Here is a 20026-nt window from a genome sequence, read left to right as displayed (position 1 = left end):
TGTATGATGATTATGGACCTAATTAACAAGTTACTTCCCCATAATAAAGTTTAACGTAAGTTCGTCTCCAAAGGAGGAACCTTTGGTGACCAAAATTTTATCCTACCTTTTTGGCTTGGTTTCTTCCCAAATTCCTACTATAGTTCATTCTATTTATGTAATACTCATTGTATGATGATTATGGACCTAATTAACAAGTTACTTCCCCATAATAAAGTTTAAGTTAAGTTCGTCTCCAAAGGAGGAACCTTTGGTGACCAAAAGTTTATCCTTTATTTTTCGCTTGGATTCTTGCCAAATTCCTACTATAGTTCATTCTATTTAAGTAATACTAATTTTGTGATGTTTATGGACCTAATTAACAAGTTACTTTCCGATAATAAAGTTTAACTTAAGTTCGTCTCCAAAGTAGGAACCTTTGGTGACCAAAAGTTTATCCTTCCTTTTTCGCTTGGATTCTTCCCAAATTCCTACTATAGTTCATTCTATTTACATAATACTCATTGTATGATAATCATTGACCTAATTACCAAGTTACTTCCCCAAAATAAAGTTTAAGTTAAGTTCGTCTCCAAAGGAGGAACCTTTGGTGACCAAAATTATATCCTTCCTTTTTCGCTTGGTTTCTTGCCAAATTCCTACTATAGTTCATTCTATTTATGTAATACTCATTGTATGATGATTATGGACCTAATTAACAAGTTACTTTCCGATAATAAAGTTTAACTTAAGTTCTTCTCCAAAGGAGGAACCTTTGGTGACCAAAAGTTTATCCTTCCTTTTTCGCTTGGATTCTTCCCAAATTCCTACTATAGTTCATTCTATTTACATAATACTCATTGTATGATAATCATTGACCTAATTACCAAGTTACTTCCCCAAAATAAAGTTTAAGTTAAGTTCGTCTCCAAAGGAGGAACCTTTGGTGACCAAAATTATATCCTTCCTTTTTCGCTTGGTTTCTTGCCAAATTCCTACTATAGTTCATTCTATTTATGTAATACTCATTGTATGATGATTATGGACCTAATTAACAAGTTACTTTCCGATAATAAAGTTTAACTTAAGTTCTTCTCCAAAGGAGGAACCTTTGGTGACCAAAAGTTTATCCTTCCTTTTTCGCTTGGATTCTTCCCAAATTCCTACTATAGTTCATTCTATTTAAGTAATACTAATTGTGTGATGTTTATGGACCTAATTAACAAGTTACTTTCCGATAATAAAGTTTAACTTAAGTTCGTCTCCAAAGGAGGAACCTTTGGTGACCAAAAGTTTATCCTTCCATTTTCGCTTGGATTCTTCCCAAATTCCTACTATAGTTCATTCTATTTACGTAATACTCATTGTATGATGATTATTGACCTAATTAACAAGTTACTTTCCCAAAATAAAGTTTAAGTTAAGTTCGTCTCCAAAGGAGGAACCTTTGGTGACCAAAATTTTATCCATCCTTTTTCGCTTGGTTTCTTGCCAAATTCCTACTATAGTTCATTCTATTTATGTAATACTAATTGTATGATGATTATTGACCTAATTAACAAGTTAGTTCCCGATAATAAAGTTTAACTTAAGTTCGTCTCCAAAGTAGGAACCTTTGGTGACCAAAATTTTATCCTACCTTTTTGGCTTGGTTTCTTCCCAAATTCCTACTATAGTTCATTCTCTTTATGTAATACTCGTTGTATGATGATTATGGACCTAATTAACAAGTTACTTCCCCATAATAAAGTTTAACGTAAGTTCGTCTCCAAAGGAGGAACCTTTGGTGACCAAAATTTTATCCTACCTTTTTGGCTTGGTTTCTTCCCAAATTCCTACTATAGTTCATTCTATTTATGTAATACTCATTGTATGATGATTATGGACCTAATTAACAAGTTACTTCCCCATAATAAAGTTTAAGTTAAGTTCGTCTCCAAAGGAGGAACCTTTGGTGACCAAAAGTTTATCCTTTATTTTTCGCTTGGATTCTTGCCAAATTCCTACTATAGTTCATTCTATTTAAGTAATACTAATTTTGTGATGTTTATGGACCTAATTAACAAGTTACTTTCCGATAATAAAGTTTAACTTAAGTTCGTCTCCAAAGTAGGAACCTTTGGTGACCAAAAGTTTATCCTTCCTTTTTCGCTTGGATTCTTCCCAAATTCCTACTATAGTTCATTCTATTTACATAATACTCATTGTATGATAATCATTGACCTAATTACCAAGTTACTTCCCCAAAATAAAGTTTAAGTTAAGTTCGTCTCCAAAGGAGGAACCTTTGGTGACCAAAATTATATCCTTCCTTTTTCGCTTGGTTTCTTGCCAAATTCCTACTATAGTTCATTCTATTTATGTAATACTCATTGTATGATGATTATGGACCTAATTAACAAGTTACTTTCCGATAATAAAGTTTAACTTAAGTTCTTCTCCAAAGGAGGAACCTTTGGTGACCAAAAGTTTATCCTTCCTTTTTCGCTTGGATTCTTCCCAAATTCCTACTATAGTTCATTCTATTTAAGTAATACTAATTGTGTGATGTTTATGGACCTAATTAACAAGTTACTTTCCGATAATAAAGTTTAACTTAAGTTCGTCTCCAAAGGAGGAACCTTTGGTGACCAAAAGTTTATCCTTCCATTTTCGCTTGGATTCTTCCCAAATTCCTACTATAGTTCATTCTATTTACGTAATACTCATTGTATGATGATTATTGACCTAATTAACAAGTTACTTTCCCAAAATAAAGTTTAAGTTAAGTTCGTCTCCAAAGGAGGAACCTTTGGTGACCAAAATTTTATCCATCCTTTTTCGCTTGGTTTCTTGCCAAATTCCTACTATAGTTCATTCTATTTATGTAATACTAATTGTATGATGATTATTGACCTAATTAACAAGTTAGTTCCCGATAATAAAGTTTAACTTAAGTTCGTCTCCAAAGTAGGAACCTTTGGTGACCAAAATTTTATCCTACCTTTTTGGCTTGGTTTCTTCCCAAATTCCTACTATAGTTCATTCTCTTTATGTAATACTCGTTGTATGATGATTATGGACCTAATTAACAAGTTACTTCCCCATAATAAAGTTTAACGTAAGTTCGTCTCCAAAGGAGGAACCTTTGGTGACCAAAATTTTATCCTACCTTTTTGGCTTGGTTTCTTCCCAAATTCCTACTATAGTTCATTCTATTTATGTAATACTCATTGTATGATGATTATGGACCTAATTAACAAGTTACTTCCCCATAATAAAGTTTAAGTTAAGTTCGTCTCCAAAGGAGGAACCTTTGGTGACCAAAAGTTTATCCTTTATTTTTCGCTTGGATTCTTGCCAAATTCCTACTATAGTTCATTCTATTTAAGTAATACTAATTTTGTGATGTTTATGGACCTAATTAACAAGTTACTTTCCGATAATAAAGTTTAACTTAAGTTCGTCTCCAAAGTAGGAACCTTTGGTGACCAAAAGTTTATCCTTCCTTTTTCGCTTGGATTCTTCCCAAATTCCTACTATAGTTCATTCTATTTACATAATACTCATTGTATGATAATCATTGACCTAATTACCAAGTTACTTCCCCAAAATAAAGTTTAAGTTAAGTTCGTCTCCAAAGGAGGAACCTTTGGTGACCAAAATTATATCCTTCCTTTTTCGCTTGGTTTCTTGCCAAATTCCTACTATAGTTCATTCTATTTATGTAATACTCATTGTATGATGATTATGGACCTAATTAACAAGTTACTTTCCGATAATAAAGTTTAACTTAAGTTCTTCTCCAAAGGAGGAACCTTTGGTGACCAAAAGTTTATCCTTCCTTTTTCGCTTGGATTCTTCCCAAATTCCTACTATAGTTCATTCTATTTAAGTAATACTAATTGTGTGATGTTTATGGACCTAATTAACAAGTTACTTTCCGATAATAAAGTTTAACTTAAGTTCGTCTCCAAAGGAGGAACCTTTGGTGACCAAAAGTTTATCCTTCCATTTTCGCTTGGATTCTTCCCAAATTCCTACTATAGTTCATTCTATTTACGTAATACTCATTGTATGATGATTATTGACCTAATTAACAAGTTACTTTCCCAAAATAAAGTTTAAGTTAAGTTCGTCTCCAAAGGAGGAACCTTTGGTGACCAAAATTTTATCCATCCTTTTTCGCTTGGTTTCTTGCCAAATTCCTACTATAGTTCATTCTATTTATGTAATACTAATTGTATGATGATTATTGACCTAATTAACAAGTTAGTTCCCGATAATAAAGTTTAACTTAAGTTCGTCTCCAAAGTAGGAACCTTTGGTGACCAAAATTTTATCCTACCTTTTTGGCTTGGTTTCTTCCCAAATTCCTACTATAGTTCATTCTCTTTATGTAATACTCGTTGTATGATGATTATGGACCTAATTAACAAGTTACTTCCCCATAATAAAGTTTAACGTAAGTTCGTCTCCAAAGGAGGAACCTTTGGTGACCAAAATTTTATCCTACCTTTTTGGCTTGGTTTCTTCCCAAATTCCTACTATAGTTCATTCTATTTATGTAATACTCATTGTATGATGATTATGGACCTAATTAACAAGTTACTTCCCCATAATAAAGTTTAAGTTAAGTTCGTCTCCAAAGGAGGAACCTTTGGTGACCAAAAGTTTATCCTTTATTTTTCGCTTGGATTCTTGCCAAATTCCTACTATAGTTCATTCTATTTAAGTAATACTTATTTTGTGATGTTTATGGACCTAATTAACAAGTTACTTTCCCAAAATAAAGTTTAACTTAAGTTCGTCTCCAAAGTAGGAACCTTTGGTGACCAAAAGTTTATCCTTCCTTTTTCGCTTGGATTCTTCCCAAATTCCTACTATAGTTCATTCTATTTACATAATACTCATTGTATGATAATCATTGACCTAATTACCAAGTTACTTCCCCAAAATAAAGTTTAAGTTAAGTTCGTCTCCAAAGGAGGAACCTTTGGTGACCAAAATTATATCCTTCCTTTTTCGCTTGGTTTCTTGCCAAATTCCTACTATAGTTCATTCTATTTATGTAATACTCATTGTATGATGATTATGGACCTAATTAACAAGTTACTTTCCGATAATAAAGTTTAACTTAAGTTCTTCTCCAAAGGAGGAACCTTTGGTGACCAAAAGTTTATCCTTCCTTTTTCGCTTGGATTCTTCCCAAATTCCTACTATAGTTCATTCTATTTAAGTAATACTAATTGTGTGATGTTTATGGACCTAATTAACAAGTTACTTTCCGATAATAAAGTTTAACTTAAGTTCGTCTCCAAAGGAGGAACCTTTGGTGACCAAAAGTTTATCCTTCCATTTTCGCTTGGATTCTTCCCAAATTCCTACTATAGTTCATTCTATTTACGTAATACTCATTGTATGATGATTATTGACCTAATTAACAAGTTACTTTCCCAAAATAAAGTTTAAGTTAAGTTCGTCTCCAAAGGAGGAACCTTTGGTGACCAAAATTTTATCCATCCTTTTTCGCTTGGTTTCTTGCCAAATTCCTACTATAGTTCATTCTATTTATGTAATACTAATTGTATGATGATTATTGACCTAATTAACAAGTTAGTTCCCGATAATAAAGTTTAACTTAAGTTCGTCTCCAAAGTAGGAACCTTTGGTGACCAAAATTTTATCCTACCTTTTTGGCTTGGTTTCTTCCCAAATTCCTACTATAGTTCATTCTCTTTATGTAATACTCGTTGTATGATGATTATGGACCTAATTAACAAGTTACTTCCCCATAATAAAGTTTAACGTAAGTTCGTCTCCAAAGGAGGAACCTTTGGTGACCAAAATTTTATCCTACCTTTTTGGCTTGGTTTCTTCCCAAATTCCTACTATAGTTCATTCTATTTATGTAATACTCATTGTATGATGATTATGGACCTAATTAACAAGTTACTTCCCCATAATAAAGTTTAAGTTAAGTTCGTCTCCAAAGGAGGAACCTTTGGTGACCAAAAGTTTATCCTTTATTTTTCGCTTGGATTCTTGCCAAATTCCTACTATAGTTCATTCTATTTAAGTAATACTAATTTTGTGATGTTTATGGACCTAATTAACAAGTTACTTTCCGATAATAAAGTTTAACTTAAGTTCGTCTCCAAAGTAGGAACCTTTGGTGACCAAAAGTTTATCCTTCCTTTTTCGCTTGGATTCTTCCCAAATTCCTACTATAGTTCATTCTATTTACATAATACTCATTGTATGATAATCATTGACCTAATTACCAAGTTACTTCCCCAAAATAAAGTTTAAGTTAAGTTCGTCTCCAAAGGAGGAACCTTTGGTGACCAAAATTATATCCTTCCTTTTTCGCTTGGTTTCTTGCCAAATTCCTACTATAGTTCATTCTATTTATGTAATACTCATTGTATGATGATTATGGACCTAATTAACAAGTTACTTTCCGATAATAAAGTTTAACTTAAGTTCTTCTCCAAAGGAGGAACCTTTGGTGACCAAAAGTTTATCCTTCCTTTTTCGCTTGGATTCTTCCCAAATTCCTACTATAGTTCATTCTATTTAAGTAATACTAATTGTGTGATGTTTATGGACCTAATTAACAAGTTACTTTCCGATAATAAAGTTTAACTTAAGTTCGTCTCCAAAGGAGGAACCTTTGGTGACCAAAAGTTTATCCTTCCATTTTCGCTTGGATTCTTCCCAAATTCCTACTATAGTTCATTCTATTTACGTAATACTCATTGTATGATGATTATTGACCTAATTAACAAGTTACTTTCCCAAAATAAAGTTTAAGTTAAGTTCGTCTCCAAAGGAGGAACCTTTGGTGACCAAAATTTTATCCATCCTTTTTCGCTTGGTTTCTTGCCAAATTCCTACTATAGTTCATTCTATTTATGTAATACTAATTGTATGATGATTATTGACCTAATTAACAAGTTAGTTCCCGATAATAAAGTTTAACTTAAGTTCGTCTCCAAAGTAGGAACCTTTGGTGACCAAAATTTTATCCTACCTTTTTGGCTTGGTTTCTTCCCAAATTCCTACTATAGTTCATTCTCTTTATGTAATACTCGTTGTATGATGATTATGGACCTAATTAACAAGTTACTTCCCCATAATAAAGTTTAACGTAAGTTCGTCTCCAAAGGAGGAACCTTTGGTGACCAAAATTTTATCCTACCTTTTTGGCTTGGTTTCTTCCCAAATTCCTACTATAGTTCATTCTATTTATGTAATACTCATTGTATGATGATTATGGACCTAATTAACAAGTTACTTCCCCATAATAAAGTTTAAGTTAAGTTCGTCTCCAAAGGAGGAACCTTTGGTGACCAAAATTTTATCCTTCCTTTTTCGCATGGTTGCTTGCCAAATTCCTACTATAGTTCATTCTATTTATGTAATACTCATTGTGTGATGATTATGGACCTAATTAACAAGTTACTTCCCCAAAATAAAGTTTAAGTTAAGTTCGTCTCCAAAGGAGGAACCTTTGGTGACCAAAAGTTTATCCTTTATTTTTCGCTTGGATTCTTCCCAAATTCCTACTATAGTTCATTCTATTTAAGTAATACTAATTTTGTGATGTTTATGGACCTAATTAACAAGTTACTTTCCGATAATAAAGTTTAACTTAAGTTCGTCTCCAAAGTAGGAACCTTTGGTGACCAAAAGTTTATCCTTCCTTTTTCGCTTGGATTCTTCCCAAATTCCTACTATAGTTCATTCTATTTACATAATACTCATTGTATGATAATCATTGACCTAATTACCAAGTTACTTCCCCAAAATAAAGTTTAAGTTAAGTTCGTCTCCAAAGGAGGAACCTTTGGTGACCAAAATTATATCCTTCCTTTTTCGCTTGGTTTCTTGCCAAATTCCTACTATAGTTCATTCTATTTATGTAATACTCATTGTATGATGATTATGGACCTAAATAACAAGTTACTTTCCGATAATAAAGTTTAACTTAAGTTCTTCTCCAAAGGAGGAACCTTTGGTGACCAAAAGTTTACCCTTCCTTTTTCGCTTGGATTCTTCCCAAATTCCTACTATAGTTCATTCTATTTAAGTAATACTAATTGTGTGATGTTTATGGACCTAATTAACAAGTTACTTTCCGATAATAAAGTTTAACTTAAGTTCGTCTCCAAAGGAGGAACCTTTGGTGACCAAAAGTTTATCCTTCCATTTTCGCTTGGATTCTTCCCAAATTCCTACTATAGTTCATTCTATTTACGTAATACTCATTGTATGATGATTATTGACCTAATTAACAAGTTACTTTCCCAAAATAAAGTTTAAGTTAAGTTCGTCTCCAAAGGAGGAACCTTTGGTGACCAAAATTTTATCCATCCTTTTTCGCTTGGTTTCTTGCCAAATTCCTACTATAGTTCATTCTATTTATGTAATACTAATTGTATGATGATTATTGACCTAATTAACAAGTTAGTTCCCGATAATAAAGTTTAACTTAAGTTCGTCTCCAAAGTAGGAACCTTTGGTGACCAAAATTTTATCCTACCTTTTTGGCTTGGTTTCTTCCCAAATTCCTACTATAGTTCATTCTCTTTATGTAATACTCGTTGTATGATGATTATGGACCTAATTAACAAGTTACTTCCCCATAATAAAGTTTAAGTTAAGTTCGTCTCCAAAGGAGGAACCTTTGGTGACCAAAAGTTTATCCTTTATTTTTCGCTTGGATTCTTGCCAAATTCCTACTATAGTTCATTCTATTTAAGTAATACTTATTTTGTGATGTTTATGGACCTAATTAACAAGTTACTTTCCCAAAATAAAGTTTAACTTAAGTTCGTCTCCAAAGTAGGAACCTTTGGTGACCAAAAGTTTATCCTTCCTTTTTCGCTTGGATTCTTCCCAAATTCCTACTATAGTTCATTCTATTTACATAATACTCATTGTATGATAATCATTGACCTAATTACCAAGTTACTTCCCCAAAATAAAGTTTAAGTTAAGTTCGTCTCCAAAGGAGGAACCTTTGGTGACCAAAATTATATCCTTCCTTTTTCGCTTGGTTTCTTGCCAAATTCCTACTATAGTTCATTCTATTTATGTAATACTCATTGTATGATGATTATGGACCTAATTAACAAGTTACTTTCCGATAATAAAGTTTAACTTAAGTTCTTCTCCAAAGGAGGAACCTTTGGTGACCAAAAGTTTATCCTTCCTTTTTCGCTTGGATTCTTCCCAAATTCCTACTATAGTTCATTCTATTTAAGTAATACTAATTGTGTGATGTTTATGGACCTAATTAACAAGTTACTTTCCGATAATAAAGTTTAACTTAAGTTCGTCTCCAAAGGAGGAACCTTTGGTGACCAAAAGTTTATCCTTCCATTTTCGCTTGGATTCTTCCCAAATTCCTACTATAGTTCATTCTATTTACGTAATACTCATTGTATGATGATTATTGACCTAATTAACAAGTTACTTTCCCAAAATAAAGTTTAAGTTAAGTTCGTCTCCAAAGGAGGAACCTTTGGTGACCAAAATTTTATCCATCCTTTTTCGCTTGGTTTCTTGCCAAATTCCTACTATAGTTCATTCTATTTATGTAATACTAATTGTATGATGATTATTGACCTAATTAACAAGTTAGTTCCCGATAATAAAGTTTAACTTAAGTTCGTCTCCAAAGTAGGAACCTTTGGTGACCAAAATTTTATCCTACCTTTTTGGCTTGGTTTCTTCCCAAATTCCTACTATAGTTCATTCTCTTTATGTAATACTCGTTGTATGATGATTATGGACCTAATTAACAAGTTACTTCCCCATAATAAAGTTTAACGTAAGTTCGTCTCCAAAGGAGGAACCTTTGGTGACCAAAATTTTATCCTACCTTTTTGGCTTGGTTTCTTCCCAAATTCCTACTATAGTTCATTCTATTTATGTAATACTCATTGTATGATGATTATGGACCTAATTAACAAGTTACTTCCCCATAATAAAGTTTAAGTTAAGTTCGTCTCCAAAGGAGGAACCTTTGGTGACCAAAAGTTTATCCTTTATTTTTCGCTTGGATTCTTGCCAAATTCCTACTATAGTTCATTCTATTTAAGTAATACTAATTTTGTGATGTTTATGGACCTAATTAACAAGTTACTTTCCGATAATAAAGTTTAACTTAAGTTCGTCTCCAAAGTAGGAACCTTTGGTGACCAAAAGTTTATCCTTCCTTTTTCGCTTGGATTCTTCCCAAATTCCTACTATAGTTCATTCTATTTACATAATACTCATTGTATGATAATCATTGACCTAATTACCAAGTTACTTCCCCAAAATAAAGTTTAAGTTAAGTTCGTCTCCAAAGGAGGAACCTTTGGTGACCAAAATTATATCCTTCCTTTTTCGCTTGGTTTCTTGCCAAATTCCTACTATAGTTCATTCTATTTATGTAATACTCATTGTATGATGATTATGGACCTAATTAACAAGTTACTTTCCGATAATAAAGTTTAACTTAAGTTCTTCTCCAAAGGAGGAACCTTTGGTGACCAAAAGTTTATCCTTCCTTTTTCGCTTGGATTCTTCCCAAATTCCTACTATAGTTCATTCTATTTAAGTAATACTAATTGTGTGATGTTTATGGACCTAATTAACAAGTTACTTTCCGATAATAAAGTTTAACTTAAGTTCGTCTCCAAAGGAGGAACCTTTGGTGACCAAAAGTTTATCCTTCCATTTTCGCTTGGATTCTTCCCAAATTCCTACTATAGTTCATTCTATTTACGTAATACTCATTGTATGATGATTATTGACCTAATTAACAAGTTACTTTCCCAAAATAAAGTTTAAGTTAAGTTCGTCTCCAAAGGAGGAACCTTTGGTGACCAAAATTTTATCCATCCTTTTTCGCTTGGTTTCTTGCCAAATTCCTACTATAGTTCATTCTATTTATGTAATACTAATTGTATGATGATTATTGACCTAATTAACAAGTTAGTTCCCGATAATAAAGTTTAACTTAAGTTCGTCTCCAAAGTAGGAACCTTTGGTGACCAAAATTTTATCCTACCTTTTTGGCTTGGTTTCTTCCCAAATTCCTACTATAGTTCATTCTCTTTATGTAATACTCGTTGTATGATGATTATGGACCTAATTAACAAGTTACTTCCCCATAATAAAGTTTAACGTAAGTTCGTCTCCAAAGGAGGAACCTTTGGTGACCAAAATTTTATCCTACCTTTTTGGCTTGGTTTCTTCCCAAATTCCTACTATAGTTCATTCTATTTATGTAATACTCATTGTATGATGATTATGGACCTAATTAACAAGTTACTTCCCCATAATAAAGTTTAAGTTAAGTTCGTCTCCAAAGGAGGAACCTTTGGTGACCAAAATTTTATCCTTCCTTTTTCGCATGGTTGCTTGCCAAATTCCTACTATAGTTCATTCTATTTATGTAATACTCATTGTGTGATGATTATGGACCTAATTAACAAGTTACTTCCCCAAAATAAAGTTTAAGTTAAGTTCGTCTCCAAAGGAGGAACCTTTGGTGACCAAAAGTTTATCCTTTATTTTTCGCTTGGATTCTTCCCAAATTCCTACTATAGTTCATTCTATTTAAGTAATACTAATTTTGTGATGTTTATGGACCTAATTAACAAGTTACTTTCCGATAATAAAGTTTAACTTAAGTTCGTCTCCAAAGTAGGAACCTTTGGTGACCAAAAGTTTATCCTTCCTTTTTCGCTTGGATTCTTCCCAAATTCCTACTATAGTTCATTCTATTTACATAATACTCATTGTATGATAATCATTGACCTAATTACCAAGTTACTTCCCCAAAATAAAGTTTAAGTTAAGTTCGTCTCCAAAGGAGGAACCTTTGGTGACCAAAATTATATCCTTCCTTTTTCGCTTGGTTTCTTGCCAAATTCCTACTATAGTTCATTCTATTTATGTAATACTCATTGTATGATGATTATGGACCTAAATAACAAGTTACTTTCCGATAATAAAGTTTAACTTAAGTTCTTCTCCAAAGGAGGAACCTTTGGTGACCAAAAGTTTACCCTTCCTTTTTCGCTTGGATTCTTCCCAAATTCCTACTATAGTTCATTCTATTTAAGTAATACTAATTGTGTGATGTTTATGGACCTAATTAACAAGTTACTTTCCGATAATAAAGTTTAACTTAAGTTCGTCTCCAAAGGAGGAACCTTTGGTGACCAAAAGTTTATCCTTCCATTTTCGCTTGGATTCTTCCCAAATTCCTACTATAGTTCATTCTATTTACGTAATACTCATTGTATGATGATTATTGACCTAATTAACAAGTTACTTTCCCAAAATAAAGTTTAAGTTAAGTTCGTCTCCAAAGGAGGAACCTTTGGTGACCAAAATTTTATCCATCCTTTTTCGCTTGGTTTCTTGCCAAATTCCTACTATAGTTCATTCTATTTATGTAATACTAATTGTATGATGATTATTGACCTAATTAACAAGTTAGTTCCCGATAATAAAGTTTAACTTAAGTTCGTCTCCAAAGTAGGAACCTTTGGTGACCAAAATTTTATCCTACCTTTTTGGCTTGGTTTCTTCCCAAATTCCTACTATAGTTCATTCTCTTTATGTAATACTCGTTGTATGATGATTATGGACCTAATTAACAAGTTACTTCCCCATAATAAAGTTTAACGTAAGTTCGTCTCCAAAGGAGGAACCTTTGGTGACCAAAATTTTATCCTACCTTTTTGGCTTGGTTTCTTCCCAAATTCCTACTATAGTTCATTCTATTTATGTAATACTCATTGTATGATGATTATGGACCTAATTAACAAGTTACTTCCCCATAATAAAGTTTAAGTTAAGTTCGTCTCCAAAGGAGGAACCTTTGGTGACCAAAATTTTATCCTTCCTTTTTCGCATGGTTGCTTGCCAAATTCCTACTATAGTTCATTCTATTTATGTAATACTCATTGTGTGATGATTATGGACCTAATTAACAAGTTACTTCCCCAAAATAAAGTTTAAGTTAAGTTCGTCTCCAAAGGAGGAACCTTTGGTGACCAAAAGTTTATCCTTTATTTTTCGCTTGGATTCTTGCCAAATTCCTACTATAGTTCATTCTATTTAAGTAATACTAATTTTGTGATGTTTATGGACCTAATTAACAAGTTAATTTCCGATAATAAAGTTTAACTTAAGTTCGTCTCCAAAGTAGGAACCTTTGGTGACCAAAAGTTTATCCTTCCTTTTTCGCATGGATTCTTCCCAAATTCCTACTATAGTTCATTCTATTTACATAATACTCATTGTATGATAATCATTGACCTAATTACCAAGTTACTTCCCCAAAATAAAGTTTAAGTTAAGTTCGTCTCCAAAGGAGGAACCTTTGGTGACCAAAATTATATCCTTCCTTTTTCGCTTGGTTTCTTGCCAAATTCCTACTATAGTTCATTCTATTTATGTAATACTCATTGTATGATGATTATGGACCTAATTAACAAGTTACTTTCCGATAATAAAGTTTAACTTAAGTTCGTCTCCAAAGGAGGAACCTTTGGTGACCAAAAGTTTATCCTTCCTTTTTCGCTTGGATTCTTCCCAAATTCCTACTATAGTTCATTCTATTTACGTAATACTCATTGTATGATGATTATTGACCTAATTAACAAGTTACTTTCCCAAAATAAAGTTTAAGTTAAGTTCGTCTCCAAAGGAGGAACCTTTGGTGACCAAAATTTTATCCATCCTTTTTCGCTTGGTTTCTTGCCAAATTCCTACTATAGTTCATTCTATTTATGTAATACTAATTGTATGATGATTATTGACCTAATTAACAAGTTAGTTCCCGATAATAAAGTTTAACTTAAGTTCGTCTCCAAAGTAGGAACCTTTGGTGACCAAAATTTTATCCTACCTTTTTGGCTTGGTTTCTTCCCAAATTCCTACTATAGTTCATTCTCTTTATGTAATACTCGTTGTATGATGATTATGGACCTAATTAACAAGTTACTTCCCCATAATAAAGTTTAACGTAAGTTCGTCTCCAAAGGAGGAACCTTTGGTGACCAAAATTTTATCCTACCTTTTTGGCTTGGTTTCTTCCCAAATTCCAACTATAGTTCATTCTATTTATGTAATACTCATTGTATGATGATTATGGACCTAATTAACAAGTTACTTCCCCATAATAAAGTTTAAGTTAAGTTCGTCTCCAAAGGAGGAACCTTTGGTGACCAAAATTTTATCCTTCCTTTTTCGCATGGTTGCTTGCCAAATTCCTACTATAGTTCATTCTATTTATGTAATACTCATTGTGTGATGATTATGGACCTAATTAACAAGTTACTTCCCCAAAATAAAGTTTAAGTTAAGTTCGTCTCCAAAGGAGGAACCTTTGGTGACCAAAAGTTTATCCTTTATTTTTCGCTTGGATTCTAGCCAAATTCCTACTATAGTTCATTCTATTTAAGTAATACTAATTTTGTGATGTTTATGGACCTAATTAACAAGTTACTTTCCGATAATAAAGTTTAACTTAAGTTCGTCTCCAAAGTAGGAACCTTTGGTGACCAAAAGTTTATCCTTCCTTTTTCGCTTGGATTCTTCCCAAATTCCTACTATAGTTCATTCTATTTACATAATACTCATTGTATGATAATCATTGACCTAATTACCAAGTTACTTCCCCAAAATAAAGTTTAAGTTAAGTTCGTCTCCAAAGGAGGAACCTTTGGTGACCAAAATTATATCCTTCCTTTTTCGCTTGGTTTCTTGCCAAATTCCTACTATAGTTCATTCTATTTATGTAATACTCATTGTATGATGATTATGGACCTAATTAACAAGTTACTTTCCGATAATAAAGTTTAACTTAAGTTCTTCTCCAAAGGAGGAACCTTTGGTGACCAAAAGTTTATCCTTCCTTTTTCGCTTGGATTCTTCCCAAATTCCTACTATAGTTCATTCTATTTACGTAATACTCATTGTATGATGATTATTGACCTAATTAACAAGTTACTTTCCCAAAATAAAGTTTAAGTTAAGTTCGTCTCCAAAGGAGGAACCTTTGGTGACCAAAATTTTATCCATCCTTTTTCGCTTGGTTTCTTGCCAAATTCCTACTATAGTTCATTCTATTTATGTAATACTAATTGTATGATGATTATTGACCTAATTAACAAGTTAGTTCCCGATAATAAAGTTTAACTTAAGTTCGTCTCCAAAGTAGGAACCTTTGGTGACCAAAATTTTATCCTACCTTTTTGGCTTGGTTTCTTCCCAAATTCCTACTATAGTTCATTCTCTTTATGTAATACTCGTTGTATGATGATTATGGACCTAATTAACAAGTTACTTCCCCATAATAAAGTTTAACGTAAGTTCGTCTCCAAAGGAGGAACCTTTGGTGACCAAAATTTTATCCTACCTTTTTGGCTTGGTTTCTTCCCAAATTCCAACTATAGTTCATTCTATTTATGTAATACTCATTGTATGATGATTATGGACCTAATTAACAAGTTACTTCCCCATAATAAAGTTTAAGTTAAGTTCGTCTCCAAAGGAGGAACCTTTGGTGACCAAAATTTTATCCTTCCTTTTTCGCATGGTTGCTTGCCAAATTCCTACTATAGTTCATTCTATTTATGTAATACTCATTGTGTGATGATTATGGACCTAATTAACAAGTTACTTCCCCAAAATAAAGTTTAAGTTAAGTTCGTCTCCAAAGGAGGAACCTTTGGTGACCAAAAGTTTATCCTTTATTTTTCGCTTGGATTCTAGCCAAATTCCTACTATAGTTCATTCTATTTAAGTAATACTAATTTTGTGATGTTTATGGACCTAATTAACAAGTTACTTTCCGATAATAAAGTTTAACTTAAGTTCGTCTCCAAAGTAGGAACCTTTGGTGACCAAAAGTTTATCCTTCCTTTTTCGCTTGGATTCTTCCCAAATTCCTACTATAGTTCATTCTATTTACATAATACTCATTGTATGATAATCATTGACCTAATTACCAAGTTACTTCCCCAAAATAAAGTTTAAGTTAAGTTCGTCTCCAAAGGAGGAACCTTTGGTGACCAAAATTATATCCTTCCTTTTTCGCTTGGTTTCTTGCCAAATTCCTACTATAGTTCATTCTATTTATGTAATACTCATTGTATGATGATTATGGACCTAATTAACAAGTTACTTTCCGATAATAAAGTTTAACTTAAGTTCTTCTCCAAAGGAGGAACCTTTGGTGACCAAAAGTTTACCCTTCCTTTTTCGCTTGGATTCTTCCCAAATTCCTACTATAGTTCATTCTATTTAAGTAATACTAATTGTGTGATGTTTATGGACCTAATTAACAAGTTACTTTCCGATAATAAAGTTTAACTTAAGTTCGTCTCCAAAGGAGGAACCTTTGGTGACCAAAAGTTTATCCTTCCATTTTCGCTTGGATTCTTCCCAAATTCCTACTATAGTTCATTCTATTTACGTAATACTCATTGTATGATGATTATTGACCTAATTAACAAGTTACTTTCCCAAAATAAAGTTTAAGTTAAGTTCGTCTCCAAAGGAGGAACCTTTGGTGACCAAAATTTTATCCTTCCTTTTTCGCATGGTTGCTTGCCAAATTCCTACTATAGTTCATTCTATTTATGTAATACTCATTGTGTGATGATTATGGACCTAATTAACAAGTTACTTCCCCAAAATAAAGTTTAAGTTAAGTTCGTCTCCAAAGGAGGAACCTTTGGTGACCAAAAGTTTATCCTTTATTTTTCGCTTGGATTCATGCCAAATTCCTACTATAGTTCATTCTATTTAAGTAATACTAATTTTGTGATGTTTATGGACCTAATTAACAAGTTACTTTCCGATAATAAAGTTTAACTTAAGTTCGTCTCCAAAGTAGGAACCTTTGGTGACCAAAAGTTTATCCTTCCTTTTTCGCTTGGATTCTTCCCAAATTCCTACTATAGTTCATTCTATTTACATAATACTCATTGTATGATAATCATTGACCTAATTACCAAGTTACTTCCCCAAAATAAAGTTTAAGTTAAGTTCGTCTCCAAAGGAGGAACCTTTGGTGACCAAAATTATATCCTTCCTTTTTCGCTTGGTTTCTTGCCAAATTCCTACTATAGTTCATTCTATTTATGTAATACTCATTGTATGATGATTATGGACCTAATTAACAAGTTACTTTCCGATAATAAAGTTTAACTTAAGTTCGTCTCCAAAGGAGGAACCTTTGGTGACCAAAAGTTTATCCTTCCTTTTTCGCTTGGATTCTTCCCAAATTCCTACTATAGTTCATTCTATTTACGTAATACTCATTGTATGATGATTATTGACCTAATTAACAAGTTACTTTCCCAAAATAAAGTTTAAGTTAAGTTCGTCTCCAAAGGAGGAACCTTTGGTGACCAAAATTTTATCCATCCTTTTTCGCTTGGTTTCTTGCCAAATTCCTACTATAGTTCATTCTATTTATGTAATACTAATTGTATGATGATTATTGACCTAATTAACAAGTTAGTTCCCGATAATAAAGTTTAACTTAAGTTCGTCTCCAAAGTAGGAACCTTTGGTGACCAAAATTTTATCCTACCTTTTTGGCTTGGTTTCTTCCCAAATTCCTACTATAGTTCATTCTCTTTATGTAATACTCGTTGTATGATGATTATGGACCTAATTAACAAGTTACTTCCCCATAATAAAGTTTAACGTAAGTTCGTCTCCAAAGGAGGAACCTTTGGTGACCAAAATTTTATCCTACCTTTTTGGCTTGGTTTCTTCCCAAATTCCAACTATAGTTCATTCTATTTATGTAATACTCATTGTATGATGATTATGGACCTAATTAACAAGTTACTTCCCCATAATAAAGTTTAAGTTAAGTTCGTCTCCAAAGGAGGAACCTTTGGTGACCAAAATTTTATCCTTCCTTTTTCGCATGGTTGCTTGCCAAATTCCTACTATAGTTCATTCTATTTATGTAATACTCATTGTGTGATGATTATGGACCTAATTAACAAGTTACTTCCCCAAAATAAAGTTTAAGTTAAGTTCGTCTCCAAAGGAGGAACCTTTGGTGACCAAAAGTTTATCCTTTATTTTTCGCTTGGATTCTAGCCAAATTCCTACTATAGTTCATTCTATTTAAGTAATACTAATTTTGTGATGTTTATGGACCTAATTAACAAGTTACTTTCCGATAATAAAGTTTAACTTAAGTTCGTCTCCAAAGTAGGAACCTTTGGTGACCAAAAGTTTATCCTTCCTTTTTCGCTTGGATTCTTCCCAAATTCCTACTATAGTTCATTCTATTTACATAATACTCATTGTATGATAATCATTGACCTAATTACCAAGTTACTTCCCCAAAATAAAGTTTAAGTTAAGTTCGTCTCCAAAGGAGGAACCTTTGGTGACCAAAATTATATCCTTCCTTTTTCGCTTGGTTTCTTGCCAAATTCCTACTATAGTTCATTCTATTTATGTAATACTCATTGTATGATGATTATGGACCTAATTAACAAGTTACTTTCCGATAATAAAGTTTAACTTAAGTTCTTCTCCAAAGGAGGAACCTTTGGTGACCAAAAGTTTACCCTTCCTTTTTCGCTTGGATTCTTCCCAAATTCCTACTATAGTTCATTCTATTTAAGTAATACTAATTGTGTGATGTTTATGGACCTAATTAACAAGTTACTTTCCGATAATAAAGTTTAACTTAAGTTCGTCTCCAAAGGAGGAACCTTTGGTGACCAAAAGTTTATCCTTCCATTTTCGCTTGGATTCTTCCCAAATTCCTACTATAGTTCATTCTATTTACGTAATACTCATTGTATGATGATTATTGACCTAATTAACAAGTTACTTTCCCAAAATAAAGTTTAAGTTAAGTTCGTCTCCAAAGGAGGAACCTTTGGTGACCAAAATTTTATCCTTCCTTTTTCGCATGGTTGCTTGCCAAATTCCTACTATAGTTCATTCTATTTATGTAATACTCATTGTGTGATGATTATGGACCTAATTAACAAGTTACTTCCCCAAAATAAAGTTTAAGTTAAGTTCGTCTCCAAAGGAGGAACCTTTGGTGACCAAAAGTTTATCCTTTATTTTTCGCTTGGATTCATGCCAAATTCCTACTATAGTTCATTCTATTTAAGTAATACTAATTTTGTGATGTTTATGGACCTAATTAACAAGTTACTTTCCGATAATAAAGTTTAACTTAAGTTCGTCTCCAAAGTAGGAACCTTTGGTGACCAAAAGTTTATCCTTCCTTTTTCGCTTGGATTCTTCCCAAATTCCTACTATAGTTCATTCTATTTACATAATACTCATTGTATGATAATCATTGACCTAATTACCAAGTTACTTCCCCAAAATAAAGTTTAAGTTAAGTTCGTCTCCAAAGGAGGAACCTTTGGTGACCAAAATTATATCCTTCCTTTTTCGCTTGGTTTCTTGCCAAATTCCTACTATAGTTCATTCTATTTATGTAATACTCATTGTATGATGATTATGGACCTAATTAACAAGTTACTTTCCGATAATAAAGTTTAACTTAAGTTCGTCTCCAAAGGAGGAACCTTTGGTGACCAAAAGTTTATCCTTCCTTTTTCGCTTGGATTCTTCCCAAATTCCTACTATAGTTCATTCTATTTACGTAATACTCATTGTATGATGATTATTGACCTAATTAACAAGTTACTTTCCCAAAATAAAGTTTAAGTTAAGTTCGTCTCCAAAGGAGGAACCTTTGGTGACCAAAATTTTATCCATCCTTTTTCGCTTGGTTTCTTGCCAAATTCCTACTATAGTTCATTCTATTTATGTAATACTAATTGTATGATGATTATTGACCTAATTAACAAGTTAGTTCCCGATAATAAAGTTTAACTTAAGTTCGTCTCCAAAGTAGGAACCTTTGGTGACCAAAATTTTATCCTACCTTTTTGGCTTGGTTTCTTCCCAAATTCCTACTATAGTTCATTCTCTTTATGTAATACTCGTTGTATGATGATTATGGACCTAATTAACAAGTTAC

The sequence above is a fragment of the Medicago sativa genome, chromosome 4 (genome assembly GCF_051527215.1).
Source record: "Medicago sativa cultivar Bolivia chromosome 4, Bolivia_mono, whole genome shotgun sequence".
NCBI classification, from domain to species: Eukaryota; Viridiplantae; Streptophyta; class Magnoliopsida; order Fabales; family Fabaceae; genus Medicago; species Medicago sativa.
The sequence above is the reverse complement of the archived record's forward strand: the minus strand, read 5'-3'. Positions refer to the sequence as shown.